Below are 8,027 nucleotides of genomic sequence, written 5' to 3' on the forward strand. Positions count from 1 at the left end.
GGTCAAGATCCAGTTTGCCATTAAGAGAAAATGAACATTATTTGGAATGCATCCAGATCATTTCCTATACTCTCATTAGAAGGTGTAAATTACTGGCATTAGGAATGTTCATAACGTCCTTGCAGTTACTTTTGCCAAGCTTCATCCACCCTGGTAGTTTTCTGTGCACAGTCAGCACCTCACATAATTATTGTTGTGACAGTGTAAGTTCAGATATAATAATCCATATTCACCTACACAGACAGACGTTATGTTTTCTTTTGTGAAGTTCAAAGTTTATCGTGAGGACTCAGTTTTGGTTGAGACTGAAGAACATACCTCATACGTCAGAAAAGTTCACATAAAATGGGAACAACATGGATTGAAAATGGCGTAACAGCCTTACCCGTTTTAAATTATACGAATGTCATATTTGAGAAGCTGCTGACACAAGTTACACTTTAAATTCTGGTGTTAAACTTTAACCTTCTCAAAATATACAAAAATATGGCCATATTTCGGTCGAGTGGTTAGCGCGCAGACCTCACAGCTAGGAGACCCGAGTTCAATCCCACCCTTGGCCATCTCTGTGTGGAGTTTGCATGTTCTCCCCGTGCATGCATGGGTTTTCTCCGGGTACTCCGGTTTCCTCCCACATTCCAAAAACATGCTAGGTTAATTGGCGACTCCAAATTGTCCATAGGTGTGAATGTGAGTGTGAATGGTTGTTTGTCTATATGTGCCCTGTGATTGGCTGGCGACCAGTCCAGGGTGTACCCCACCTCACGCGTCCCTTGTGAGGATAATCGGTAGAAAATGAATGAATGAATGAATGAATGTCCATACTTTTTTTCTGTTTGTAGCAATTATGAGCCAATAAATCCATCAATGTTGACGGTCATCCTAGCGCTCACCTCAGCCGCTTTGGAGTGTGCAAATGAAGCGTGTGAGTTTATTTACGTGTGGTAAGTCTCTTCTGTTAAACACACACTCTTTCAATTCAATTCTTTTAGCACAATTTTTTGTATCAAAATGGGCTGTTTATAACAAAAAAAGACATTCTTTGCAACCGTGGCCACACCCCATGGATTCAAAATGATACAATCTTAATCACATGACATTTTTTGGTTCCACAGCAAGATTGATAGTCAAATCATACTCCTCCAAATTCAGTCATCAAATAGTGGACTGCTCTAAGCCGCTCCTAATAAATACACAGACTAATGAAAAAACGAGGCACAGCTGGACAGGACACAAGTGGAAGGCGGGAGTTGATTGGTGGAGACACAAGGGGTGGTACAACGGACCATGCCTGTGCCAAGTGGCACAGGGAAACCCATGTATTCAAATTACATCCAATCAAAAACACTTATAAAAGTATAAACACAAAACCAAAAATCCACTTTTAAAACTGAAAGGACTGCATATTTGTTTTCATTTACTCACTCGAACAGATGAATTATAATTCAGTCCAACCTGTTTCTGTGTTTATTTAATTAATACCCCTCTTATGCACACTTGAGCTTGATAACTGCAAGTAGCTAATCTCTTTTCCTAATGAACGTAAAGAGAGAGATCCAACTCAGTGTTTGCTTTTGAATGCTTTTGATGAATGACTCCTGTCCCACTGGCTCATGCCGTCATTAGTCTGACAACAGAGAGAAGTGAAGTACTAAAAGAGAAATGGAAAATTGATTTACCTCAATTGTGATCCGAGGAAAATACTTCATCGTGGTAATCCTACGCGACATTGCACAGAGCAATTAGAAAATTGCCAGTGTGTGTTTCCTGATGCACTCATGTTGAAAGACACCATTGTAATCATCTTTTATACCCTCTCTTCACTGCTACAGTATGCCAGTATTAGCGTAATGGTGAAAAAAGTTACCACCGCTGCAGTCTCATTTAGATATCACTGCAACGGACCTTTTGTGAAAAGCTCTTATGGTTGTATTACTGCAAGAACTGCATTTCATGACCCAGGAGGATAAATGAATATGTGTTCAGTACATCTCAGTAGAAACATCACTCCTTCACTTTAATTACACTTTAATCCCTCGCAATAATTAATAAACGATTGCTGTTTCATTACAAGTTATATGTGATATTCTGTTCAGGAGGCATCAGTAATTGATTATACATTATACTGTATATGTAGTCGGCGATGACTGGTGGAATGAAAAAAAAGTTCTCCTCCCGTTCCGTGTGGAAGTGGTAAGTTTTTTCCCCACTCCGTTTAAAAAACTTTCTTAAGTTTAGAACAAGTAAATTGATAGATTGATAAATTGAGAAACGAATTAGTGAGCTCAGTAGTTTGCTATGGTGGAATGTGGTGTAACCAAAGAATAATAGGAGTGTAAAGGTGACTATTGGTTTGTTATTTAATGCCTATGTTGTTTTAAAAAACACACACATCAGTGCAAGTTCTGAGGCTGAATTGACTATAGACGCCCGTGCTTCTGTTGCCACACACTCGTACTGACATCATATTGTTACTTTGTATATGTATGCTGTGCTGTAAGCTGTATTATTACACTTACATTTTATACTTTTATATAATTACAATATAACTTATCGCTGGCTTAGGATGATTGACGTGTTTTCTGCTGAAAAAAATGCCTATTTTCAAAAGAAAAAAATACAATTTAGAATGCTATTTTTTTTTAAATTCAAAAATCTGCAGGGATGCAAATGATATATCACAAATATGTAAGGGATCCACTGTATAATAGTTACACAACCGCCCAGATTGTAGAAATAAAGCCCAGGAATATGAAAGGATAAAAAGTGCATCCCTGGTATGATCATCTTCTCTGCCTACTGAGGGTCAACATAATACATTTGAACCATGCAGCACTGGCAGTGAGAAATGTTTGTATTATTGGGAATCCATTTTTTATATGCCTGGCCGACGTCTGGTCACCTCGTCTCTTTACGAGAGAGTGGGAATGACAGGTCTCGGTGGCATTTTCTTTGTTCAACTTTCACAGACACTCTATCATCCGTATGATTGACATCTCTATCCATACATTAATAAAATTCTGTGATTTATTCTGTGTGATTTATTCTACTCTTTCCTCTCATCTGTCTGTTTTATCACTTCTCCTGTGGGAGTTGGAAGACCAGAGCCCCAGATGTTAGATATGAGATCATCATATTTTGGATGGGTATTCTACATCTTTGATAAATTGTTACAGTAATTGATTGCAGCAAAGTAACAAAGTGTTATTGGACATGAGGTAACAACGTCAGTGACATGCTACCCAATCTCATTATGTCTCACACGGATGACATTCTGTTTTCATTACTTAGCCTTGAGTCACTAGCTGATTGCTAGCCATGAGTATCACAATAATGCCACAGTGTACCACTATTGCTTATCAGATCAGACATATCCTTGGGCTTTCTGGCTGTCTCGGGTCATTAAAAGAAGTAGTTGCCACAATAGTTACTATGTGCCACTGCTGGAAATATAGATGAATGAATCAAAGAGACACAGCAACAACTCTTGACAAAACCGATGGGAAACAATCATGCAGCGCTAAACAGATGGACGAAAGCCACAAAGAAGGAAAGGAAAGATCTTGTAATCGCTGAATTTGCCAAAATGGACAGGACAAATTACATGATCCCAGTGGTGAGCCAGCAACAACAAGGCAAATGGACCACAAAGAACCGATACACTTGGTATGACACAGAAGAACTCTGCCCCCTGTACAACTCCCTAAATCCAAACATGCACATCCTCTTGAGCTGCAAGTTCCGGTGGCTGAGATCATGGAGTCCTGCAAACAGGTAACAGGAACAACCCAGGCACAGCCCTGAAGTGGATCCAGTTCACCAGACCAAAGACCAAAACGCAGCGCTGTATCAAAATAGAACGGTCCCTTCTGTCAATGGGAGGCGAGTTGCAGTTAGCAACCGATCTCGACTGCTGAAGTTGCCAGCTCAAGTTCCTGGCAAAGATCACTTTGACAGTCCTGAGTCCAGACATTGTGCTCTGGTCAACTGCACAATAAAGACAAGTATGTGGAGATATTCCACCATCCCATGAAATATCAAGACATATGGGGAAAAGAAGGATCCTAGGCAGGCTGCAAAGCATGGTAGGTAGACGGCCCCACTGTAGCTCCCCCACCTAGAGATGTTATGGGGATAATGGAGCAAAACATTGATGGATAGTGGCCCGACTGATGAGCCTGCAGCCTGCACAATGGCACCATTGGCGGTGTAACAAGCACAAATACTAAGCAGGCAGCACCAACAAATGTGCTTGTGCCATACTGTATATCAGGTTATTTTATAACGGCTTATTTCTGTACAAGAACAATCTTTTTTTGGTTTTGTTTTCCATTGGGGGCGGCACGGCGGTCGAGTGGTTAGCGCGCAGACCTCACAGCTAGCAGACCAGGGTTCAATTCCACCCTCGGCCATCTCTGTGTGGAGTTTGCACGTTCTCCCCGTGCATGCGTGGGTTTTCTCCGGGTACTCCGGTTTCCTCCCACATTCCAAAAACATGCTAGGTTAATTGGCGACTCCAAATTGTCCATAGGTATGAATGTGAGTGTGAATGGTTGTTTGTCTATATGTGCCCTGTGATTGGCTGGCGACCAGCCTCTCGCCCGAAGACAGCTGGGATAGGCTCCAGCACCCCCCGCGACCCTTGTGAGGAAAAAGCGGTAGAAAATGAATGAATGAATGTTTTCCATAGGCTCCCCTCCAGATGAGAAAAATCACATAGGCAGAAAACAACTGAAGATTTAATAGATGATCAGAGACACACGAAAGAAAGCTGAAGATACTGTATGGTAAATGATTGATACATTTGTTGACTCCCAAAGGCCGGATTTCCACTGCAACTTCCAATTCCAAGTTAGCGCCCATATCCAATCCAATTTTTGACTGCAATATGCAGTAAGTGTGTTTACGGCCCCCTATGTATTTAAAGGGGATCTATGATGCTATTTCCACTTTTCTGACCTACAAATGTTTTTAGAATGCTGTATTTGCGTGTTAAACGGGGCCAAGGTTTCAGATAATGAGGTTTCCGCATTTCCGCCAACTTTGAGATGGCTCTGAAATCTCGGTTTCAGAGAGTTTTTTCTAACACTGTTACCCTGCGATGTCACAGTGAGCCAGACTCCCTTATATGGATGTTTCCACTCTGCTGCACTCTTTTGTAGGAGATTTCACCATATTAGCCCCATGTTTTTGATGTAAGTAAGCGGTGGTCTGTGTAGTATTACAGAGTGTTCACAGAGGGTGAGTCTATACCTGCATGCATGCAAAACACGGGTAGTCCGCAAAAAAACATGTAATGAATGTATTTCCACTGCCATGTCTGCACAAACCGGAATGAAACAGTCACTTACAATGTCTGCTCTCACTGAAATGCCGACTGATGGGTTGACTGTATCTTTCAGCACAAGACTACTTATGCTCCCTGTTGAACTGGTACATTCAATTCAAACTTACAGGCGATGCAGAAACTCCATTAGCTTACGTGACCTCTCGGTAGTGGCGTTATGCGTAGTGAGCGAAGGGCTGTGTCATGACGCCAGAAAAGTAGTTCTGTAAAAGTAGTGTTAGCTGTGAAAACGAATGTTGCTGTAGCTTGGTTAATATGCAGGTCATGTTATGAAAATGGAACATAGTTGGCGTTTTAACAGTTTTTTTGCGGGGCTTTATAGTCAAAATAAATTACGCGCCTTTTAATACTTGTTTATATATCTCATAAATAATAACATGATATTTAGTTTTCAAGCTGACAGTAACTATTGATTTATTGCTTACTAAGGTTGAATATTTACCGGTCCCAAATCAGTACTTGTGTCCAAACTGGTACCTATGTACACATTTTGTCTAAAAACAATGGCTTTTTATTTTGACAGAATTTTGTGACATGCAAGTTCAACAGAATAGTAATTACAATAATCCAATACCACAAATGCAATGATAACTGTCATACATTAAAATCTACAAAAAATTTCATAATTATAACAGAAAAACCAACAGTAATACAGGGAATGTCCAAAAGAACGACCAGTTTTTACGCTCTTATGAATGCACCACATTCAGGACTAGGAATGTTGTGTTGCTGTTGTGGAGCGGGACGGCGAAATGTATGTGCTGTGTTGGATTTGAGCACTGCTGTTGGTGTGTTAAGGTTCACTACTATTTACACTAGTATATTTGACAGTCCCCAAAGACAAGGTTAAACCCATTGAAGTTGGATGTACCGGACTGGGATTCACCTTTGCTCTCAAGTAGCATTGTTACAGTCCATTGGTCATAGAAGTACATCAAACTATGCCCTCTGCCCTCTTCATCTTCTGTGAGTTTCTCTAAAAAATTGGACAATGCTTGCAGCCGGAGCACTTTACCAAAAATCAACTGGGAACTCACAGTTATCTGGAGTTTAACTGACAGGTGTGTGGGTATAGTGAAGAAAATGTCACACTTGGGGAAACTGGTAGATCATCTTATTATATTGTGTACATCCAGGCAGCAAACTGAAGAATAAAATTATATTTTAAACCAGAAAGAGTTAAACTCATGCATGGACAGATAGTCCATAAAAATATCCAACAAAAAAATATGTATCACAATTTTTCTCAAATAAATATGAGATTTATTGCTTTCCTCCGGCACAGTGCCTGCAGCTTTCGAGACTGCGGTGATTCAACCTCTCTCCAAAAAAACAAACCTAGACCCACAGAGTATTTCTAATTATAGTCCAGTGTCTAACTTCCCATTTATTTTGAAAATCCTCGAAAAAATTGTAGCGCAACAGCTTAATGATCACATGGCCTCGAGCCTCTTCAGTCTTATTTTAGGTTGAACCCCTTTACTGAATCAGCCCTTGCAAAAGTGACAACCTTTCTTTTATCCATGCATCATGAGACCTCCACAATATTATTATTACTAGAGCTGCCTTCAATACCGTCGATCACACTATCGTACTGGAAAGCCTTAAAACGCTTATTGGTGCCACTAGTCCGGTACTTTCTTTGTTTATATGTGACCTCTGAGTACTGTGGTGTCACTTGCGGAGTTCCACAAGGATCAGTGCTTGGCCCTCTTCTGCTCAATATTTACATGCTGCCGCTTGGAGACATGACATCATTCACGAACATAAGATTAGCTTTCACTGTTATGCCAACGACACTCAGCTGTATGTGCTATTGAAGCTAATCGACCCACGTGACTGCTCTCATCAATGGAAACCTGTATCTTTTTAGTCTTGAACTGAAATTGTGATGCATTCCATTGTAACCTGATGCATGTTCAAATAAAATGTAACCACTAAACAAAACAGAGATGTTGATTATTGGCCCAGGTGATTATCGACAGCGCTATGGAAGCAATATTAAATCTCGTCAGACTCTGGTTGGATGAACGTCAAAAAGCATCATTTCCAGGGAAGCTATAGGGTCCATGGAGCTGAGCGGACTGACAGCAGTCAGAGTGAGCTGAGTTTCTTTACTTTCTTTCCCTTTTCCCTGTGGGATGCAGTCACGCAGATTTGAAGGGAGACAGCGGTCAGAGCAAATAAAACGTTTCTTCCATCGTAAATTATTTCTACAGCTATTGTCTCACTTTGTACATACTACAACATAATCCCAGTGTTATTGAGTTTTGTTCATTCATTGATTCATTATATCATATCACTGATGTGGGAGGAACAGCTACTAGTTAGTCCAGCCACACTAGCAGATAGTGTTGTTAAAATCATACTAAATGTATGGTATACCCCATACTTCCCCTGTTTCAAAGACCAGCAGCGCCACTGGCACTCTGGTACCACTTTGGTCATGGGATTCAAGCCATTTCCTTAATGCCCTCCTCAACTATTTTCAAAGGGTTTGTTAATATTCTCTGTTCAGGCATTTGAATAGCCCGAGCTGTGAACCACCTCGAGGCACTCTTCTTTTCTTCAGTTTTTCTCCTTTTCCGAATTACATCAAAAGATTCATGTTAGAAGCCACGACACACGGCGTGCTCTCAGTGCTAATAAAAGTTCTTGTTTGTACTTCATAAGCTTCTCT

The sequence above is a fragment of the Doryrhamphus excisus genome, chromosome 13, assembly GCF_030265055.1.
Source record: "Doryrhamphus excisus isolate RoL2022-K1 chromosome 13, RoL_Dexc_1.0, whole genome shotgun sequence".
NCBI classification, from domain to species: domain Eukaryota; kingdom Metazoa; phylum Chordata; class Actinopteri; order Syngnathiformes; family Syngnathidae; genus Doryrhamphus; species Doryrhamphus excisus.